Here is a 9,890-nt window from a genome sequence, read left to right as displayed (position 1 = left end):
TTTTTGTTTGTATTATATGTCTTGTTGCAAATATTTCCTATGTTTAATGTTTTAATCATGGAAAATAGAGGAGTGAAAAAATAAAAATGAAAAATTTTAAATTAAATAAAAGCAAAGATGAATGTGTATTAGGTTAGAGATGCCAGAAGCATATATAAATTGTTATAACTAGTATGGATCTTAACCGATAATAATTGAAATCTCCAAATAATATATTTAAATTAAATGTAATTTTAATATTTAACTTATAAATGAAGTTCATTTTCCATCGGTTGTAAGGTATAGTGCGAATAGAGGTTATTTTATTTCACCATATTTATCTTAATACGTGAATAAATAATATAAAATATTATACATTCTTTAATCACCAACCATACCAACTCTAAGTCTGATAAAAATATTTCAAAAGTAGTAAACATGGTAATAGGATTAAGAAGCCAAGACTATATATGAGTCTTGTAAGTTATCCATATATGAGTGGTGCCATCTTGCTACAACATTTTTTTTAATAACATTGAATTTAAAGCAACAATTTTTTTTATAATTTTTTAAAAGTAAAATTTTTATAAAAAGGGCGTATCTATAATTTTTATTGATACTTCAATTTTTTTATAATTTAATTATTATGTTGAGATTGAAAATTATTTTTTATAAAATTGAAGTTTTAAATTTAACTATCGCCCAATATTAAAAGATGCTATGAAAAATAAAAGAGCAGTTGGCAATAAACCACGTAACCTTCTTCTCCTCCTACCATTCATCCTAAAATGGTTACAGTACCTAAAACCATAATTAATCTAAACGAAATATAATAAATTTAATAGTATATTTAAAAATATGTTTTTATAAGGCAAAGTAAAAGTAAACACTATTGATATTGATGTGATATTTAGTAAATGTTTTTAATGGAGATGTAATATTTAGTAAATGTTTTTAATATAGTGTCCGACCTTGTTATTAAATAGGATTGTTTGAAGAATATCAGTAGAAAATAAAAATGAAAATAAAAATTCATTAAATGTGGCTATTTCTTTTTCCTTTTCATTTTATGTGAATGGTATGGAACTAAAAAAGTGAAGGGTCAGGTTCATCAATGTGTCTTTAAACTTCAGTATTAATTACGACGTCGTCTGGCTTGATTTCTTGCATTGTCCCCACAGAAAGAGTCCAAATTTTCACGTGGCCTCGTACTATTTCCATTTTTTCATTTTATTTTTTATGTTTTTCTTTAATATTTCTTTATCTTCGTGCCACTCAATTTTCACGTGGTCTTCGTCCTCGTGCACTTAGGAAAAAAATATATTAATTTGGTCTTCAAATAATAAACGGATGATAATTGTTTTTAAAATATGATGTAATCTCTAAATGTAAAAAATTTAAATGTATCCTTAAAGTTTACGGTTTAATATCAAATTGATTATTAAAATTAGCACATAATTATAAATGATCCATAAATTTCAACAATACAGCCATAACACTTTTTATATATTTAAGGATTGAATTATTAATTTGTTATTTAAGAACTACATCATCATTAATATATTGTAACCATAGCACTTCTTATACATTCAACCATTAAATCAAACTTGATTTTCTTTCAACAACTAAATTATTTATTTGGTTTGGACTAGAGATGGCAAACAAACCCGTCCCCGTGGGTATTGTCCCCGTGGGTATTGTCCGAACCCGTCCCCGTTTTGACGGGGAATCCCCGCATTGACTGGGTATGGGTATGGGTATGGGTATGGGGAATCCCCGATTTTTTCAATTGGGTATGGGGATGGGGATGAATATATCTCCGTCATAATACACGTCCCCGTCATATCCTCATCCTCATTTAAATTATTAAAATATTTACAATTAATTAAGTAACCCTATATATATATATATATATATATATATATATATATATAGGGTTACTTAATTAATTGTAAATATTTTAATAATTTAAATGAGGATGATTTTTATTTTTTCTAAATATTTGGTTTGTCATGAAACTCATTTCGCATCTCCAATATATTTTTTATTTTATCACAACATTTATGTAATTATGTTAAAATGATGTATGTCAATTAAAAAAAATTTATGTCTAACATTTGAATATTTCTATTATTTTTTAATATTTTTTTTATTGTATATTTTCCTTTCACATGAGAATATTTAATACTCTCAATTTAAGTGTTTAATAGCATAAACATTTCATTTACTAGGTAATATAAAAAAAATTCTTTACTTATTATTATTAATTTTTGTTTCATTTGAAGAACTCTTTTGTTTCGCTAAAATAATTTTTGTTATTTCTCGACCATTGAGTATATATGTTGATATTTGAAAAGTTTTATTAGATCTCTAAGATGTTTTTCGTCTTATCATACCCTTAATTATACATTTGTTTTTCTTTGTGCAATTCCTTCCAATAATCTCCAAATTATTTATAAGACACACATTTGTTAATTTTGTAATATTTTTATTTTTGTTTATTTTCATCATATAGAATACTATTTCGATAAATTTTATCTAATTGTTTTTTATTTTCTAACTCATTACAATCATACTTTAATATTTTCAATATAATTGTATAAATAATTTTTATTTACTACAATATAAAAATTTAATGTAATTGTCATGAATATTTTTTTATCACCATCCAACATATATTGGAGTTTAAAAAATACCAGATCTATGATAAAATTTTATTATGTTTATTATTTGTTTTTTGCGTCATTTTTTTATCAAACATTGAGTATATATGTTGATATTTGAAAAGTTTTCTTAGATCTCTAAGATATTTTTCATCTTATCATACCTTTAATTATATATTTGTTTTCATTTGTGTGATTCCTTCTAATAGTCTCCAAATTGTTTATAAGACACACATTTGTTAATTTTTTTTATATTTATATTTTTTGTTTATTTTCATCATGTAGAATACTATTTCGATAAATTTTATCTAATTATTTTATTTTCTAACTCATTACAATCATACTTTAATTTTTTCACTATAATTGTATAAATAATTTTTATTTACTACAATATAAAAATTTAATGTAATTGCCATGAATATTTTTTTACCACCATCCAACATATATTGTGGTTTAAAAGATACAAGATTTATGTTAAAATTTTATTATTATATTTATTATTTGTTCTTTGCGTTATTTTAATCAAGTGATGTATTATAACTTTTATTAGTGTATAAAAAATAGATTCATTATAATTTAAAAAACTGAAGTAAACAAACATTTAAAATATATTTTAATTTAAACATTTTTTTTCCTTTTATATTTTTTTAAGAATTTTTTTTCCTTTTATATTTTTTTAAAAATATTTTTAAAATTTATCAACTAGGTTTCATTAATGTTTGCAAATTTAATAAATGTTTTGGTTCTCATTAAATTTTATTTGGTATTCTAATATAAAATGTAAACAATTATAATTTATTTCAAAGTATTTGATATAGAAAAATAACCATACTCCTAATATTGAATATTTGATAATATTATGTTTCCTTTACCGTAATTTTTTATTATTTTATAAAAATTAATTAAAATTAATATTAAAGTAGTAAGAAAACGAGTACGGGTATGAGTACAAGATTATACCCGTTACCCGGTGGGGATGAGGATGGGATAAAAGTTTGATACCCGTTGGATTTGGGTATGGGGATGGGGATGAACTTTTTTTACGAGGATGGGTATGGGATAGTGAAACCCGTCCTCGTCCCGCCCCGTTGCCATCCCTAGTTTGGACCAAGCATGGAACAGAGTGTAAAATGTTGGTTAGTTTAGAAGATATTTTATTTTATGCAGTTATTGTTCTGTTTCTGTGATCAAATAAATTTATATCTATTTATTAGGGATAGTGGTTTGCAGTCTAAGTCAGCACGCACCCATGAATTTAGCATGAAATTGTGGGAGTGGAGTTAAAATCTGTAACTGCTGTGTATGGCTTTAAAAGCCAATCTTTCCTGATTAATAAAACGTGAGTTGACAGTACATACAAATATATTTCTCTATTCTGCTGTGTTTAACAATTGGTATCAGAGCTCCTACCTAGGGGCCTGATCCAATATTTCCTTGAGTGTGTGAGAGAAACAGTCGGTGAGGAAGTGTGTAGAAAAAGAGCATTGTGAATATATTGAAGAGAGTGAGATACAAAATGACAGACAACAACACCGACAAGTATGTGCAACCTGCGATTCCAAAATATGATGGTCATTATGACCATTGGGCGAAATTAATGGAAAATTTTTTACGTTCCAAACAATATTGGAATTTGGTGGAACAAGGGATCGCTAAAGTAGCGGATGGAGCTGTATTTTCTCCAGAAGACGCTAAAGTGCTAGAGGAGCAGAAACTGAAAGATTTGAAGATAAAAAATTATCTTTATCAAGCGATTGATCGTGATATTCTGGATACTATTCTTAATGACGAGACCTCTAAGGATATTTGGGATTCAATGAAACAAAAATTCCAAGGTTCTACAAGGGTTAAAAGAGCACAGCTGCAAGCATTACGCAGAGAATTTGAAATGTTACAGATGAAGGAAGGAGAAACCGTCAACTCCTATTTTGCTCGCACTCTCAAGATCGCTAAAAGTATGAAGGCGTGTGGTGAGAATATAGGTGAAAATAGTATTACTGCAAAAATCTTAAGGTCCATGATCTCTAAATTTAATTATGTAGTTTGCTCAATTGAGGAGTCCAACAATTTAGAGATTATGACAATAGATGAGTTACAAAGCAGTCTTCTTGTTCATGAGCAACGAATGAACGGTCAAGAAGAAGAAGAAAATGTGTTACAAGTTACCAATGAAGATAAAGGATGGAGAGGAAGAGGAAGGGGACATGGAAGAAATTCCAGCAGAAGTGGTCAAGGGAGAGGAAGAGGCAGACAATTCTTCAACAAAGCTGAAATTCAATGCTTTAAATGTCACAAGATGGGACACTTTCAATATGAATGTCCCACTTGGCAAAAGAAAGTCAATTATGCTGAAGTACATGATGAAGATGAAAAGGAAGCGGAAGATGAGATCTTATTAATGGCCTATGTTGATCTGAAACAAGGCACGAAAGAAGAATGGTTTCTTGACTCTGGATGCAGTAATCACATGAGTGGAAATAAGGATTGGTTTGCTGACATAGATGAAAGCTTTAGACACACGGTAAAGCTCGGTAATAATACCAGAATGCCTGTGATGGGGAAAGGGAATGTTCGGCTGAATGTTAATGGCATTACAAATGTGATCTCAAATGTCTACTATGTTCCTGATCTTAAGAACAATCTCTTAAGTTTAGGGCAACTTCAAGAGAAAGGACTCACCATTTTAATTGAGAATGGGAGGTGTAGAGTTCATCATCCTGAACGTGGTCAAATTATGGAAATCAAGATGAGTAGCAATAGGATGTTCTCAGTGATCGCTACTTTGATGCCTAGAAATTCTACATGTCTTCAAGTAGAATCAACAGATGAATCCCACCTTTGGCATCACCGATTTGGTCATTTCAACTATAATGGTTTGAAACTACTCTCCTCCAAAAAGATGGTCAATGGGCTACCTTCTATATCAACTCCAAAGGAACTTTGTGTACAATGCTTAGAAGGAAAGCAACATCGAAACTCTATTCTAAAGAAAAGTAGGTGGCGCGCATCAAGCAAACTTCAACTTGTGCATGCAGATATATGTGGGCCTATCAAACCCACTTCAATCAGTAACAAAAGGTACATTTTAAGCTTTATTGATGATTTCTCTCGTAAGACTTGGATTTATCTCTTACATGAAAAATCAGAAGCATTCTCTATGTTTAAAAATTTCAAAGTTTGTGTTGAAAAAGAAACTGGAATGTATATCACTTGTTTAAGGACAGATAGAGGTGGTGAATTCACCTCCAATGAATTTAGAGAATTCTGCAGGATTCATGGCATAAAACGGCAATTGACAGCAGCTTACACCCCTCAGCAAAATGGAGTGACTGAGAGGAAAAACAGAACAATAATGAATATGGTGAGATCCATATTGATTGAGAAACAACTTCCAAAGATATTTTGGGCAGAGGCTACCAGGTGGTGTGTACATGTTCTCAACCGGTGTCCTACTGCAGCAGTACCAGATAAAACCCCTGAGGAGACATGGAGTGGAGTCAAACCTACAGTGGAATATTTTCGGGTCTTTGGATGCGTAGCACATGTTCACATACCAGATCAACACAGAATCAAATTAGACAACAAAAGCAAAAGGTGTGTCTTGTTGGGAGTAAGTGATGAATCCAAAGCCTATCGCTTGTTTGATCCAATCTCCAAAAAAATCATCATCGGCACAGATGTAATTTTTGAAGAACAAAAGCATTGGAATTGGGAGAAAAATGAAGAGGCTACAACACAAGATGCTTTAGATGTGGAGGCTGAAACTGAGGAAGAAGCTGCTGAAAATAATGATATTGATGACACCATGCAGGCTGCTACACATCCTGGTGATTGCAACAGAGTTGATACAAGTATTGATGAACCACAAGCCCATGACAATCCAATTGAAGGGAGGGTTAGAAGAAATAGACGAGAACCCAACTGGATGCTTGATTATGAAAGTGGTGAAGGCTTGCCTGATGAAGATACTTTAAATGTTATGATGACAGTAACTGATACTGATCCACTGTCATTTGAAGCAGCCGCTAGAAGCAAGAAATGGCGAAATGCAATGATGAAAGAAATGGAATCAATAGAAAAAAATAAAACCTGGGAATTGGTTGATGCACCAAATGGAGTAAAGCCCATTGGAGTTAAATGGATTTTCAAGACAAAGTTCAAAGAAAATGGTGAAGTAGATAAATTTAAAGCAAGATTAGTGGCGAAAGGATATGCTTAAGAATATGGAGTTGACTACACAGAGGTATTTGCCCCTGTGGCCAGACTTGATACCATTCGCATTATACTTGCTATGGCAGCCCACTATAATTGGCAAGTTTATCAGTTAGATGTGAAGAGTGCCTTCCTTCATGGAGAACTTAAAGAAGATATTTATGTACAACAACCCACTGGTTTTTTGAAGAAAGGGAAAGAAGACAAAGTTTACAAATTAAAAAAGGCGTTGTATGGCCTTAAACAGGCTCCAAGAGCATGGTACAACATGATAGAGAGCTAAAGGTTTTGAAAGGTGTGTATGTGAGCACACTCTCTTCACAAAATCAAAGGAAGGAGTTAAAATTTTAATTGTAAGTCTTTATGTTGATGACTTGATTTATACTGGAAATGATTGGAGCATGTGTGATGAATTTAAAGAATCAATGATGTTAGAATTTGACATGACCGATTTAGGCAGAATGAGATATTTTCTTGGAATAGAAGTTATGCAGAATTCAGATGGTATTTTCATTTGTCAAAGAAAATATATTCGTGAGATTCTAACAAGGTTTGGCATGGAGAATAGTAATGCAGTAAAAAATCCTATTGTCACGGGTACAAAACTATCAAAGAATGATGGAGGAGCCACAATTGATTCAACTGTGTTCAAGCAACTCGTTGGAAGTCTTTTGTACTTGATTGCAACCCGTCCAGATATTATGTATGCAGTTAGTTTAATTAGTAGATTCATGTCTTGTCCTTATGAATCTCATTGGCTGGCAGCAAAACGCATATTAAGATACCTAAAAGGTACTACTGAAATGGGCATCTTCTACAAGAAAGGTGGTGGAAGCACTGATGTTGTAGCTTATTCTGACAGTGACTTTGTTGGAGACTTAGATGATCGAAGAAGTACTTCTGGATATGTGTTTTTCTTTGGTTTTGGAGCAGTTTCATGGGCCTCGAAAAAACAGCCTATAGTTACATTATCTACAACTGAGGCTGAGTATATAGCAGCTGCATTTTGTGCTTGTCAATGTGTGTGGATTAAAAGAGTATTGGAGAAACTTGATCCTAAGGAACAGAAGAGCACGTTAATCTTGTGTGACAACAACTCAACCATACAATTATCCAAAAATCCTGTTTTTCATGAAAAAAGCAAACATATTGATATAAGGTTCCATTTTTTAAGAGACTTGGTGAAGGATGGAGTTGTCAAATTGAGTTACTGCAAATCAGAAGTTCAAATTGCAGACATTATGACTAAGCCCCTGAAGCTGGATCAATTTGAAAGGCTTCGATGTATGCTAGGCATGACTGACGCTTCAAATATAAACTATATATCGTAACGTGTATAGTTTAAGGGAGGGAATGTTGGTTAGTTTAGAAGATATTTTATTTTATGCAGTTACTGTTCTGTTTCTGTGATCAAATAAATTTATATGCTATTTATTAGGGATAGTGGTTTGAAGTCTAAGTCAGCACACACCCATGAATTTAGCATGAAATTGTGGGAGTGGAGTTAAAATCTGTAACTGTTGTGTATGGCTTTAAAAGCCAATCTTTCCCGATTAATAAAACGTGAGTTGACAGTACATACAAATATATTCCTCTATTCTACTGTGTTTGACATAAAACAGGTGAAAACAACTTCTATTTAAGTATTCTAAAATGTAAATGTATGCTCAATTATAAGAAAAACACATACAACATAAACTTCGTTTAAGATATGGCATGTTTCATTATAAGTGTGTTTGTCACAACCTTTTAAAAGCTTATGAATTACTTTTAGGTTAAAATTAAACAAAAATATATATAAATTAAAGCAATGTTCCATTTTTTTTTTCATTAAATAACAGTTAAAGTTAAAGTTAAAACCATTTTTAAAACTTACTTTTAACCTTCAATTAATGAAGGTTTTCATCTATCAAGTTCCATTGATTGTTTTGATAGATAAAAATTGGAAATAAGAAGATCTTAATGTTATTTAAGGTAAAAAAAAATGTGAACTTTGCACCAAGCCAAATGAATCTATATATTAATAGAACAAAAAACATTCCCATTCTCCACTTAATCGTCATCATCAACCCACAATGACACTTCCTATGTCTTACTCCACTACAAGTTTTGAAAATGTTTGCAATAATGGAGTTTCATTGTTTTAATCGAGTGGCTTAGTCATGAAAGATAGAAAGTAAGTAACAAATATGAATCAGAGTGATTGACAAATCATGTAGTGCATTTTTTAATCTCTCCCCGTATCTACCATTTGCATGAACCCTATATTGTAGATAGAGATGAACCTTCTAAGGGACAGGAGTGCTATGACCTATTAACGTAAAAAAGACTTTTAATATTTGGTATATTTGGTCTTTAATGTTTGTCTAAACTCCAACATCGTATCGAGTGACATTAATATTAACGTCGGAGTGCAAACTCAACATCCAAGAATGTCAGTTATACAGGAAGTCAACGTTCTTTGACTTCTGATAGTGCAGCACCATACGTCAAAAGTTGCTATTTAAAAAAAAAGTTTCGTTGTATTTATAGTTTTTCCACACTTGAAAAACAGAAAAAATCCAGCACAGTTCATAAATATTGTACAAATTTAAATGAAACAAACATAGCAATCAAATGAAGACAAAAAGTGGTAAAAAAAACTTCTTCAAACAAATTTCCTAAAATCCATACAAAAATTTGGCCAAGATAAATAAAACAAGGGGAAACATAACCAAAACCACATACAAAGACATATCAAACTTCAACGAATATAAACCAAAACCTATTAATATTTGGTATGAATCCAAACCTTGAACGAAGTTGGACAAAACTAAGCACCTCAACCCTCCTTGTCGCCTCTTTGAAGGAGTCGTCGCTATTGTGGAGGAGTCATTGCCGACAATGGAGAATGGAGGACAATGCGTTGCTTAAAGGAGTTCAAAACACACCCAATGCACGAAAATAATCGGTGAAAACAAGAAATAATTGGTCCATAGTAGCCAAGTAACATGCACTTAGGTTAAATGAACGACAAACTTATCTTAGGTGAGAGCG

This window comes from Vigna unguiculata, chromosome 5 (genome assembly GCF_004118075.2).
Source record: "Vigna unguiculata cultivar IT97K-499-35 chromosome 5, ASM411807v1, whole genome shotgun sequence".
NCBI classification, from domain to species: Eukaryota; Viridiplantae; Streptophyta; class Magnoliopsida; order Fabales; family Fabaceae; genus Vigna; species Vigna unguiculata.
This window is presented reverse-complemented; position numbering follows the sequence as displayed.